Source organism: Elaeis guineensis, chromosome 14 (genome assembly GCF_000442705.2).
Source record: "Elaeis guineensis isolate ETL-2024a chromosome 14, EG11, whole genome shotgun sequence".
In the NCBI taxonomy this organism is placed as follows: domain Eukaryota; kingdom Viridiplantae; phylum Streptophyta; class Magnoliopsida; order Arecales; family Arecaceae; genus Elaeis; species Elaeis guineensis.
The window spans coordinates 39280373-39295590 of NC_026006.2; positions in this window are offsets into that span (position 1 = coordinate 39280373).

The window sequence follows — 15218 nt, forward strand, 5'->3', positions numbered from 1 at the left end:
CATCTTAATGGTCAGGTACATTGGGCTCCAAATCTAATCTAATCAAATCCGACTCAGGTTCAGCTATTGCTGTCGATCGTTCTACCTATTGAACTTCATCAAGTTTAACCTTAGAGGCAATGGTTCCTTCACCAAGGAACTCCTTTTCTAAAAAAGTTGCCTTAAGGCTGACGAACACCTTTTGTTCATCAGTATGGTAGAAAAAAATATCCTTTGGTCCCTTTGGGGTACCCTGTGAATGTGCATTTGTCAGACCTAGGTCCAAGTTTATCTGTAACTAACCGTTTGACATAGGCCGGGCACCCCTAGACCCTAAGGTGTGAAAGTGCTGGCTTATGCCCTGTCCATATCTCATATGGAGTCTTAATTACAAACTTACTTGAAATCCTATTTAACAGATAACAGGCCAATTCGAGTGCATATCCCCCGTGCAGGGATTTGGTGTCAAGGCAGAAGCACGGATTTCAAAGCAATTATTATGAAATCATAAAACCAAAACCTAACTCCAAGATCACCTTATCAGAATTTAAACCATATAATATGCATTAATATCATAATATAAGGTATAGAAATATACCTCTTATCGCTAGAACCTTATCTGTGCTCGGTCGCCGGCAGCAGTCCGTCAGGGTTTCCACCAGGTGCCCATGTGTTCACCCTCCAACGTTGATTCACACGAAGACTCAATCAACCCACTTGCACTTATTTAAATATTTTCTATAATTAAATTCTAATTTATCAGAATTTAAATGCAATTTGGGTAGAATCTCCTTTCTTGGCATTACTGTCACACTGTTGGACCTTTTCTTGCCTTCCTTTCTTGCTCCTTGTCACCTTAATTTTTATTCCAATTTTCTAAGGCTTTTGAAAGACTTTTTATCCTTTATTAGGACCTTATCTAGGCTAGAGAAGAAGAATAAAGAGAATTGGACAAGATGAGCCTATTGCATGAAAGAAGGAAGAGTTTAGAATGAGTGATGACTCCTCGGCGTGCACCCCTATTTATATTGCACGTAGGGGTGCAAACCAAGCATCTCACACCCACTCACACCTCATCTCATACCTCCTCTCAATTTCTCATACCCCATTTGATGAGAAAAAGCCATGTGACATCAAAGATGGGTTGAAGAGGCGCCTTATTGCAGAAGGACTCTTCGATCTTAACTTACGGTGTTCACATGAGAAGTCGCAATGCTTCTCTTATTGGCGCCATCAACCCATGCCTTTGGATTTGGAAGGAATCCCATCCAATGGCCAAGATAGAGGGTGCCAATTTCAGGAAGGGCGCAAGAGATAAGGGGCGTGGAACAATTTAAAACAACCTTGAGATTTGACTTGGTCCAAGGGGCGCTTCCAAGGGGTGGCGCATGGGATTTCATCCTTATCTCTTCCCACAAATATTCTACGGAGTGTTTCAGATACAGAAGGACTCTTAGGTGCCTTCTAAGAGATCTGAAAGCCTCATAGAATAAAAAACCACTGAAGAAAAATGGATAATTCCAAGTTAAGGGGACGCCAACTCCATCCATGCGCCATGTGGCACATGTGCATGGATACATCCTTATCTCTTCTCCTAATTTTTTTTTTATGAAGAGTTTAATACTCAGAAAGACTCTTAGGCACCTCTTAAGATTTCTGAAAATCTTTCATAGAATAAAAGCCATGGAGAAAATAGATAAGACCAAGTTAAGGGGCGCCAACTCCCTCCACGCGCCATGTGGCACATGCGCATGGATTTAAATCCACATGCAGAGAGAGAGACTCTTAGACGTGTGATTCCCTGGTTTTTGGCACCCAACATTAAGCCCAATTAGAATACTTCAAACCCATTTCAAGACCAAATCCAATTTGGCTCAAATTGGTTCTAAATTAGCCCAAATCGGAACCCGATTCAAATCCGATTCGAATCTAGATGCTAGGGTTTGCAACATGTGCTAGCATGTTCAACTTGCAAACATGATTTAATCAAATTAAACACATGATCAATTCCCTTTGTATGTGACCCATTGGGTTTCACATCTAGCCAGCAGTGAGTCTGGATGCAATTTGACCTAATTTGGTTAGAACACAATCGAGCCGATTTAGGTCAAATCTAGCTTACCCGTTTCGATCAATCAGAACAGCTTCTAATTAATGATCGAATTAAATTTTTTAATTCGATCAAACTTATAAAATATGATTGACATCTAGCAACGTATTATATCTACTTGAAAGATATAAAATTTTGATAAAAATATCAAAAATATCTTTCAGTAGAAAATTACCGTGCAACTTGATCTTATGATCATCCTGCATCCCGAATATAAGTTTGGATATGAAAAAATATCAAACTAATTTTATATTCATATTTCTCTCGATCAGATAATAATGATTCAATTTATGAAATATTAGAAACTATTTTTAATTTTTCATAATGCTCTGATCAAAGTCTTCCTGAATCATTATTCGATCGAAGCAGATAGGATACGATCTCCTCTTACTAGGAGTGATCGTTTTCATATTGACCTACTCACAACCTTCATAAACAATCCACCATATCCAGAACACCCTGTACATGATTAAATCATGAATGAGTATGATCCAAAATATGGATTCATGCTTATAAGGTTCTATGGCAGTCTCAAGTCAAAAGATTTACATGCACAATTCCCACTATGAGAAACATCTGTTGACATGTAGATAAGACTCCATCAGATGTTCTTTAATTGGATCAATTCAGTGAACTCATTCTCTAATGAGCACTTACATCCTTATATTAGTGTCATACATAAGTAATTGTGAGATCAATTACCCTCTCCATCGAGCATACACAGGATATACCAGTCTTACTGAAAATATTGATCCCCTACTCAATGTTTCATCGACTAGGAATATTTAAAATTAGGGTTTTAAGGTTTTAGATCTCACTGGTATGATCACATCATAACCCTAAAACCATAGCCCTGATTTATGGGGTTCATCATAATCAAAAAATAAAACACAGCATATGATGAACTAAATGCCTTTACTTATTTAAAATATAAGTACATGAGTTGTCGGGAGATAAAAGAATATCCATCAAATTACACATTTTGATTGGCTTATAGGATATATTCCTTTCAATCTCCCACTTGCACTAAAGTCAATCATCCTTATATTTCAACCCCATACAATCGAGGTGGTGATCAAACTGCTGCTGTAGTAAAGCTTTAGTGAACGGATCCACTATGTTGTTCTTTGTATCTACTCGTTCAATAATAACATCTTGTCTTTCAATTATTTCACGAACGAGATGGAAGCATCTCAAAATGTGCTTGGATTTATGGTGAGACCTGGGTTTCTTTGCTTGAGCAACTGCTCCAGTATTATCACAATAAAGTGGTACTGGATTCTCAATCTCGGGAACAACACCCAATTCAATGATGAACTTTTTCATCCAGACAGCTTTCTTGGCGGCTTCACTTACAGCTATGTATTCTGCCTCTGTGGTTGAGTCAGCTATAGTCTGCTGCTTAGTACTCTTCCAACTTACTGCTCCACCATTCAAAGTAAAGACATTCCCTGAAATGGATTTGCTATCATCTGGGTCTAATTGAAAACTAGAATCAGAGTATCCTGCTAGTTTAAGATCAGATCCACCATATATAAGAAAAATATCCTTAGTCCTTCTTAAATACTTTAGAATATTTTTCATAGCCTTCCAATGATCCTCTCCTGGATTAGCCTAAAATCTACTGGCTATGCCTAAGGTATAAGCTACATCAGGCCTGGTACGTAACATAGCATACATTATTGATCCTACAACCGAAGCATAAGGAATAGAACTCATTCTATTTCTCTCTTCAGGTGTCTTAGGAGACATCTTCTTAAAGAGATGTATGCCTTGACTCATGGGTAAGTAACCTCATTTACTCCCATCCATACTAAACCTTTTCAGTATTAAGTCAATGTACTTAGACTGAGATAAGCCTAGCATCCTTTTAGATCTATCTCTATAGATCTTAATTCCAGGTATATAGGATGCTTCTCCCAAGTCCTTCATGGAAAACTTATTAGATAGCCATAACTTGACTGATTGTAACATTGGGATATCATTCCCAATGAGAAGTATGTCATCCACATACAGAACCAAGAAAACTATAGTACTCCCACTAGTCTTCTTGTATACACACGGTTCATCCACATTCTTGATGAAGTCAAACTCTTTGATTGGATGTTCCAACTCCTTGAGACTTGCTTTAATCCATAAATAGATTTCTTAAGCCTGCATACTTGATTTGGTCTGTCATTTGAGACAAAACCCTCTGGCTGTGACATGTAGACCTCCTCTTCTAGAAAACCATTCAAGAAGGCGGTCTTAACATCCATTTGCCATATTTCATAATCATAGTATGCTGCTATTGCAAGCATAATCCGAATAGATTTGAGCATGGCAACAGGTGAAAAAGTTTCATCATAATCAATACCCTATTTTTGTCTGAAACCTTTAGCTATCAATCTAGCTTTATAGGTTTCTATTTGACCATCTACTCCAATCTTTTTCTTATAGACCCATTTGCACCCAATAGGGTTTATCCTTTCTGGTGCATCAACCAAAGTCCATACTTTGTTGGTGTACATGGAGTCCATCTCGGATTTCATGGCATCCTATCATTTGTCTGAGTCCTTACTCATGACAGCTTCTGTATAGGTCAAAGGTTCGTCATTCTCAATGACTTGGGCTTCATTATTCTCAATAATGAACCCATACCTTATAGGTACATGTTGTACCCTATCTGACTTACGGATAGGAGTTATGTGTTATGGTTCTTCCTTATTTATGTGAATATTTAGTTGAAAAATATCTATTTATTTTTTTTGAATTTTATTAATTTCAATATTTCTCCCACTGCCTCTTTCTAGGATAAATTCTTTCTCCATGAAAGTGGCATGCCTACTTACAAATACCTTTTGTTCAGTAGGGTGGTAGAATAGATATCCTATACTATCCTTAGGATATCCTACAAATAAATATTTATCTGCTCTAGCATCTAGCTTATGTCCAAAATTTCTTTTGACATATGCTGAACATCCCATATCTTAAAATATTTAAGATTGGGTTTCTTACCTCTCCATATCTCATATGGAGTGATAGATACAGATTTAGAAGGTACTCTATTCAAGATAATTATTGCGGTCTCTAAAGCATGACCCCAGAAGGAAATAGGCAACTCAGTGAAGCACATCATGGACCACACCATATCTAATAAGGTACGATTCCTCCTTTCGGCTACACCATTTAATTGTGGCGTATAAGGAGGTGTCCATTCAGAGATAATTCTCTTTACCTTAAGATGGTCTAAAAATTCATTAGATAAGTATTCTCCTCCTCGATCAGATCGAAGGATTTTTATACTTTTTTCAGTTTATTTTTCGACCATACTTTGATACTCTTTGAATTTATCAAAGACTTCAGATTTATGTTTCATAAGATACACATATCCAAACCTAGATAAATCATCTGTAAATGTAATAAAATAAGAGTATCCACCTCTGTCCTGGGTTGTCATAGGGCCACATACATCTATATATACAAGTCCTAACAACTCGTTTGTCCTATCTCCATGTCCACTAAATGAAGTCTTGGTCATTTTACCCATGAGACATGATTCACAAGTTTCTAATGATTCATAATTATAAGGATCAAAGAATTTTTTTTTGTACAACTTGTTAATCCTAGTCTCACTAATATGACCAAGTCGATAATGCCAAAGTAAGGTATTATTTATATTATCCCTCTTACGTTTTCTATTTTCATTAACATGAAAATATTATCATTCAAGCATAGAGTCAACAAACCATTATCAAAAATGCCATGGCAAATTATTTCATTAGAAAAATGAATCAAGCAACCATTGCTCATTACAAATATTTGATATCCTTATTTTATCAACAAGGGTATAGATACAATATTTCTAATGATCTTAGGCATGTAATAATAATTTGTTAGCTCTAAGATCTTTCCAGAAGAAAACTTCAAGATATTTGTCCCTACAGCTTCTGCTTGGATAGACTCTCCTCCAGCACTGTAGAGCTCGAAGTCTCCCTTCCTCAAACTTCTAATTTTCTGCGGCCCCTGCAATGATTTGCAGATATGAAAATCACAGACGGTATTCAATACCCAAGAGTTTGAAATGGAAGAATTTAATGATAATATTGTATGTATCTCATACATACCTTTTGGTGCATTATTTGCACCAGTCTTCACTATTGCAAGGTAAACCTTGCAATTCCTTTTCCAATGACCTGCCTTGCCACAGTGAAAGCAGGTTGACTGTCCGAAAGTCTTCTTTCCTTTCTTCCTCTTATTTATACCACCTTTAGGATTTAGCCTCCTTTTAGAACCCTTTTTGCCAGCCTTCTTCTTGGAGATCCTATCCACAAGAAGAAGAGGAGCCTTATCCTTCTTGATATGGCTCTCTGCTGTCTTGAGCATATTTAACAGCTCAGACAAGGAAGAATTCAGTTTGTTCATGTGATAGTTCATGATAAACTGAGAAAATGATTCTGAGAGTGATTGCAGGATTAGATCCTGACTCAACTCTCCATCCATAACAAAACCTAATTGACCTAATCGAGTGATTAGGTCAATAACCATCAAAATATGGTTTTGTACGGATGACCCCTCTGCCATTCTGGCATGAAATAACTGCTTAGATATCTCATATCTAGCAGTCCTACTCTGTTCCCCATAAAGCTCTTTTAAATTGAGCAATATGGAATGAGTGTCCATGCTATCATGCTGCCTCTACAACTCATTTGTCATAGAGGCAAGTATGATACACTTGACAGTTAAAGAATCATTTTACCACATATAGCATGCTGCCTCTACAACTCATTTGTCATAGAGGCAAGTATGATACACTTGACAGTTAAAGAATCATTTTACCACATCCTATATGTGGCTTTTTCTTCCTCTGTGGCATCCTCCCCAACTGGCTCAATGTCAGGGGTATCGAGGATGTAAGAAAGCTTCTCTTGACTAAGTACTATTTTAAGATTTCTCAATCAGTCTATATAGTTGGTACCAGTCAATTTATTTGTATCCAAAATAAAGCGAAGTAAAAGTGAAGAAGCCATTAATCTACATAATAAAGAACATTACATAAGCAAACAACTCAAGATGATATGCATAATTAAATTAGGACTTTAATTTTATTGTGTCTTCCACTATTTTATCAGACATCATAACCCTCTAGTATGATGTTCGAGAAAACCCTGATTGATTTTCTTAGTGAGATTGAGACCCTAATTCCTTATAAAAGATCTTATGGTTGCACAATAAATCTTTTATAAGTTTAAAGGTAGGAAACTCTTTCCAATTGCATCTCATGCAATTCTCAATAAAAACCCTAGCCTATAAAACATTAATAGCCTTGTGTTTACACAACAAACCATAATGTTTTAGTTAAGTAGGACCCTTCATTTCAATATAGTCAAAATAGAATATAAATACTCTTATGGTTACACAACAAAGCATTATACTCAAAAATATTGTAAGCATCTCGATGCACTAGAACAATATTATGTCAGTTTCCATAATTGGTCTTGTGGTTACACAACGAACCTAATATGGTTCGTGACATAATAATGTCCTAACATGAAGGAAGGCCATAATGTAGTGAATATAACACCAAGCATCCCAGCCAAGAATTAAATTAATCTAATCAGCCAGATAAGTGGGAGAGAGGTGGGGGTCCCTCCGTTGCTTTCCTTAGACACCAATAAATTGGCCAGATCAGACAACGGAACCAATTAGAAACCACGTTCTCTTTACCAATCATGAACCACTTCCCTAGACACTGATTGATCAATTAGACATCTGGATTGGTTCTGCTATTGGTTAATTACACTACAACTTAATATTATTTTACAGAGGGCTTTTGAGGTCTCAATGCATATTTAATTTCTATATCATACTAAATACATGAATAAAAAAATTAGCATCATAGTGAACACAATTCAATATGATAGGGCAACATTCCATAATTATATACATCATAATTTAATTATGAAATAATGAATATGATCTCATCATATTAATATCATATAAAAATTATAAATTATGATCATATCATATTTATAATATTATCATTAAATCATTAACATATCATCATATGATTTAATTCTAACAAGGTCGCTCTGATACCACTGTAGGGATTTGGTGTCAAGGCGGAAGCATGGATTTCAAAGCAATTATTATGAAATCATAAAACCAAAACCTAACTCCAAGATCACCTTATCAGAATTTAAACCATATAATATGCATTAATATCATAATATAAGGTATAGAAACATACCTCTTATCGCTAGACCCTAATTTGTGCTCGATCGCCGGCAGTAGTCCGTCAGGGTTTCCACCAGGTGCCCACGTGTTCACCCTCCAATGTTGATCCACACAGAGACTCGATCAACCCACTAGCATCTATTTAAATACTCTCTACAATTAAATTCTAATTTATCAGAATTTAAATATAATTTGGGCAGAATCTCCTTTCTTGGCTGTGCTGTCAGACTATTGGACCTTTTCTTGCCTTCTTTTCTTGCTCCTTGTCACCTTAATTTTTATTCCAATTCTCTAAGCTTTTTGGAAGATTTCTTGTCCTTTATCAGGACCTTGTCTAGGCTAGAGAAGAAGAATAAAGAGAATTAGACAAGATGAGCCTATTGTAAGAAAGAAGGAAGAGTTTGGAATGAGCGATGACTCCTCGACGTGCACCCCTATTTATATTGCACGTAGGGGTGCAAACCAAGTATCTCACGCCCACTCACACCTCATCTCATGCCTCCTCTCAATTTGTCATACCCCATTTGACGAGAAAAAGCCATGTGGACATCAAAGTTGGGTTGAAGAGGTGCCTTATTGCAGAAAGACTCTTCGATCTTAACTTACGGTGTTCACATGAGAAGTCGCAATGCTTCTCTTATTGGCGCCATCAACCCATGCCTTTGGATCTGGAAAAAAGCCCATCCAATGGCCAAGATAGAGGATGACAACTTCAGGAAGGGTGCAAGAGATAAGGGGCGTGGAACAATTCATAACAACCTTGAGATTTGACTTGGTCCAAGGGGCGCTTCCAAGGGGTGGCGCATGGGATTTCATCCTTATCTCTTCCCACAAATATTCTACGGAGTGTTTCAGATAGAGAAGGACTCTTAGGCACCTTCTAAGAGATCTGAAAGCCTCGTAGAATAAAAACCATGGAAGAAAAATGGATAATTCCAAGTTAAGGGGGTGCCAACTGCATCCATGCGCCATGTGGCACATGCGCATGGACACATCCTTATCTCTTCTCCTAATTTTTTTTTTACGAAGAGTTTAATACTCATAAGGACTCTTAGGCACCTATTAATATTTTTGAAAAATCTTTCATAGAATAAAATCCATGAAGAAATAGATAAGACCAAGTTAAGGGGTGCCAACTCCTCCATGCGCCATGTGGCACATGCGCATGGATTTAAATCCACATGCCAAGTGAAAGACTCTTAGGTGTGTGGTTCCCTGGTTTTTGGCACCCAACAGTCAGCCCAATTAGAATACTTTGAACAATTTCAAGACCAAATCCAATTTGGCTCAAATTGGTTCTAAATTAGCCCAAATCGAAACCCGATTCGAATCTGATTCGAATCTAGATGCTAGGGTTTGCAACATGTGCTAGCATGTTCAACATGCAAACATGGTTAATCAAATTAAACCCATGATCAATTCTCTTTATGTGTGACCCATTGGTTCCACATCTAGCTAGAAGTGAGTCTGTGTGCAATTTGACCTAATTTGGTTAAAACACAATCGAGCCGATTTAGGTCAAATCTAGCTGACCCGTTTCGATCAATCAGAACAGCTTCTAATTAACGATCGAATTAAATTCTTAATTTGATCAAACTCACAAGATATGATTGACGTCTAGCAATGTATCATGTCTACCTGGAAGAATATGAAATTTTGATAGAAGTACCAAAAATATCCTTCAGTGAAAATTTATCGTGCAACTTGATCTTACGATCATCCTGCATCCCGAATATAAGTTTGGGTATGGAAAAATATCAAAACTAATTTTTATATTCATATTTCTCTTGATCAGATAATAATGATTCAATTTATGAAATATTAAAAACCATTTTTAATTTTTCATAATGCTCTGATGAAAGTCTTCCTGAATCATTATTCGATCGAAGCAGATAGGATGCGATCTCCTCTACTAGGAGTGATCGTTTCCATATTGACCTACTCACAACCTTCATAAGCAATCCACCATATCCAGAACACCCTGTACATGATTAAATCATGAATGAGTATGATCCAAAATATGGATTCATGCTTATAAGGTTCTATGGCAGTCTCAGGTCAAAAGATTACATGCACAATTCCCACTATGAGAAACATCTATTGACATGTAGATAAGACTCCATGAGATGTTCTTTAATTGGATCAATTCAGTGAACTCATTCTCTAATGAGCACTTACATCCTTATATTAGTATCATACACAAGTAATTATGAGATCAATTATCCTCTCAATCGAGCATACACAGGATGTACCAGTCTTATCGAAAATATTGATCCCCTACTCAATGTTCCATCGACTAGGAATATTTAAAATTAGGATTTTAAGGTTTAGATCTCACTAGTATGATCGCATCATAACCATAAATCATAGCCCTGATTTATGAGGTTCATCATAATCAAAAAAGAAAACACAGCATATGATGAACTAAATGCCTTTACTTATTTAAAATATAAGTACATGAGTTATCGGGAGACAAAAGAATATCCATCAAATTACATTTTGATTAGCTTATAGGCATATTCCTTTCAACAGGTGAATACCTAATGAAAAAGAAAGGCTTGAGGAAGCTTTTGAAGGACTTCTACTTCTTTCTCTTCTTTGGCTCCGACAACTTCAAACGACCTTCTTCTCTACCACCAGCAGCGTAAGGGCTCAAGAAAAATTTCAGCAGAGTCTCAATAGGGAAGAACTGATGAAATAGTTTTTCAACTGCAAGACATGCCTATTTATAAAAGTACTTAACGACCTGCATTGATTTGGTACCCCATCAGATTTATACCACTTGTCAGCTATCTAGTGACTCTGCAGCAAGTCATTTCAATGCACCCCTTCCTGATTCTGCCATGTAAGCATGATCTGTGTGAAAGCTGAGTTCTCCAATGACATTTTGACACCTAGCATGCACGTTCTACAGTTAGTCGCTCTGGCATTTATGAAATCTTGATTTTCCAAGCGCCCATCATTACTCTATATGATGGAGCGATTTTTGAAGGATGACGCATCACTTCGAATGATTAAAAATTAATATTTTAGCCATCAATAGAGCAGAGCATTTATTATGATAGTACAGGTTGGATGGAGACCTTTGAAATACTTTCCACACCAGTGTGAAGCATTTCACTTCAGTTTGGAAAGTGGGGGGCATATATTGGTGTATATTATTCAACCTCATCATCATCTTGACACATGACATGAGATTGTTATCTGAGATAAATATTTCTTTCAGATTAATATTGGCCCAAGACTGATCTACCTCCTTAGTATTATCTGCTAAACGGTTTAATCTAGAACTGCTTACAAGCTTGATGCTCACCTTGATTTGTTTCTGATCTCCGTCACTTTACTTGATTGTTGGCTGACTTGATTATTGACACCAAAGGTATAATGTCCAGTCCAAATAGTTATTGATGCTAACTATTCCACCTCGATCTGTTATCGACGTGCCACTGTATCTACAGATGATTATCTGATAGCTTTCATCCAGCTCAGCCGTAATGTCTTTTCATTTGTATTTTAGCTCATTTACCATATCGCAGCTGTCTCATGATCTCTATATATCTAGTCATTCTGTTACAATAGCCTAACAGATCTCTAACAATCTAAACAAGTCTCAAATAGTCTAACAAACTTTTTTTAAGGTCTAAACGAGCTCTCTTTATATAAAGAGAGACAGGGTGCTCTCCAGAAGGTAAGTCAAAATTCATAAAGATAAAACTCTACTAATTTTCTCATTAAAGAATCAGAGTTCTCTTTACTTCTTTCTACTCTCAAACTCTCATTTTTTGCTTTCTATTTCTCTATTTCCACCACCTGTTCTCAAGGCCCGGACTAACTTAAGTATCGGAGGGTCCTAAATCGGAAGGTACCCCATAGTTTTAGGATTTTTTTGCAAGTTTTGTTCATTGATTTAGATCAGCTCAATCCTTAACTTTTCAGGTCGGTTCATTACCGACTTCACTCCAGAGCCTTGCAGCAACAATACTTATATTGAAGTGCTGGTCCTCAAGAAGAGATCTCAACAAAGAAAAAACCTTCTCTATGGAAAGCATGGGAGCTCTCTTCATCCAAGACAAATTAAGAAAAGGATCAAGGAAAATTCTGTCTCTATAACAACGGATGATGTGTCTAAGAATCAAAACCTCCTATGGCTCTTAAGCTATTGCAAAACCAAAACACAATGGTTACATGAGATTAGATTGTAATCTGATTTTCTAAACAATATTTATGTCATTTTTGCACATCTCCTGGTTTCGATATATACTAAGTCTAAAATCTCATGTTTGAAATTCCAAATATAACACAGAAGTATGACAATGAAAGAAAAGACAATTCCCAAAGTCGATTTATTCTATTATTGTTTTCTTTGATTATGTGATCTAGTCCTTACAAAATATCAATATTTCTTTTTGCTGGCTTGGGATCTAAATCAGCTGACTTTTAGAGCAGGGTGTGACTAAGGTGAGAACATCTGCGCAAGCAAATGGGATGTACTTCAGTGGCAAAATCAATAGCAGATCATGGATCCTGCATAAATGTATCTACGATATGTCACCAAAGCTCAGTCCACTAAAACTGCTACGACGCAGCACCGGCACGATGGCACCGAAACTGATGCGACGATCCCATCCATATTGTTCCTTTGGAGCGTGATGGCGTCTCCATCGCGTGTTGCAAGGCTACGTGTGTTTCATGGCTTGGAGCAGAACGAAAAAACAAAAAATGAATGCTCCCATTTCTTTCTATTTTCATCCTTCCCGCTACTCCTTCCCATTGATAAAAGCCACATTAATGATTCTCACCGATGAGTGCTCATCCTCCATGAAGACTGAAGATGAGCAGATAGAAAAATAGAACCTCTTTTCCTCTACTTCCTCCATCGCGATCCCATCTCATTAATATCTTGCATGCAAATTATTGCTCCTGATCTCCCTATCTGAGGTCAGCTGTGAAGTAGAGATGGTCGAGGAAGAAATCATTGCTGGAGCTTCATCCGAACATCTGCAAAAAATCCTCACCAGGATATTTTCTGGTGAAGATCCTCCGATACTCAAATTAGAAGATGAAGAACAATGAGAGGAGAGAGTAGGAGTCGAGAGCTTACTTTGAGGTTCCAAATTTGTCGTGCAGATTGATTTGGATGAAATATTTTTTTTTATGAAAGACTCGATTACGAAAGAATTTCATTCTACCTGGACTTTTTCAATTTAAGAGAGGGAGAGAAGGATCAGTCGTGGAGAATATAACTCGCCATGGACGAGCCACGGTAGATCGTCCAAGTCAAGGTCATAGAGACTGTGAAGTGTGTGTTGGTTTCAACCAATCTAGAATAGGTCGGTCATGGATGAGCTATAATAGATCATCCAAGATCGAAGAGTTGAAAACTACTATTGATGGGATATGTCCGACGGCCTTCATTTCTGTCGCATATTGTATATCTGACGAACATCCATCTCCTATAGCTCGATCGAAGCTGAGGATGCGATAGCTGAGGCCGAGATATAGGTCTGCAACAGATGCCCCCACTCTTAAGGTCAAGCTTTCAATAGGCTAGCTGAAGAGAGTACCAATCTGAGGTTGAAGCTGATCTCGTAGCTATCCTCTGTTGACACATGTCAAAGATCAATTTTTTGAGTCGAATCATCCTCAAATCTGGACTGTTGATTTCTCGAGTCTGCAGAGCCCACGTCTTGACCAATCAGAGATTATCATTTATCGAACATCGATCGGAGGAGGTAAATCGATAATAGATCAGAGCCTGTCTGAGCCTTTTTAATTATGGACTGCTGTAACTTTGAGTTTTACTACTTTTGCTATTCTGAGGGGGAACTCTGCCACTTGCTTTCTTGGAGTTTCTACTCGATTGAAGCCGAGCTACTGTCGACCCTGTCTTCCCCCTCGTTTGCTCGGCTGCATCAATCCTTTAGGTCAGTTCTTTGTTATTTATCATGAGTGTGTCGAGTTCATCCCCATCCACCTAGAGTTTGGGTGACGATGTTAGAGGTGTGATCCTGAGTGAATGTTGTCTATTCTTCGGATAGGCCGAAGTATTGGAAAATATATCTCAAAAGTCAATCGTCAACCTGTTGACGATGAGCAACCTTGTATTGTAATTGATTTATTAATAAATAAAATATATTTTGATTTTTATCACAAGTTTTCATCTTCTAATGAACTCCGTTGTTGTGATGAAGTTCTTAGGATTATTTAGTTCGATAAAGAGAGAATTTATCGATTAGTCCTTAAAACTGTCACGATCAAATGATAGCTGTTAATAAGGATGACAGCTCTATCTTCAAGCATAGTCGCTGTAGCCATATGGGTTGGTTGTTCCTCTTAACCAAAGAGTGTGGAGACACTGGTATGGCATACCAAATGAGATGTAAGGGTACATCATCATTGAACGTGACCAACTCCAGAGCATTCTGCTATCGAGAATGTCTCTGATGGGATATAGTATAAGTGTCCTTAGACCTGAGATCGCCTCAGTGACTTGCAAGTAACTCACTGTGCTTTGGTACTGGACTAACTGAATTTTTAATTCAGTGACGCGAAGCTTCTGGGCATAGTCAAGTACTTACGAAGTCGGAGTGTGATCAAGATGGATTGACCACTCCAAGAGTTGAGAAAAATGAGTCGCTGTATTTTAATTTAGCAAAATCTTGACCAGGATAATCCATCAGATGAATTTGATATTTAAAATACAATGTGGACAACCTGATCGAAGTTGATAGTTGAACTTGAGGTGTCCTATGAGATTTTGGTCAAGGAGATAAATTATATGAAAACTATATCCACATGGTTTAAGGATGTTGTTCTACACATTCGACTATCCGATCGTCGGGTACCATTGCTGATGGTCACTTCGATGGTATAGAAATTTATTCTTGTGCTATTGGCTTAGTTTGGACCTATG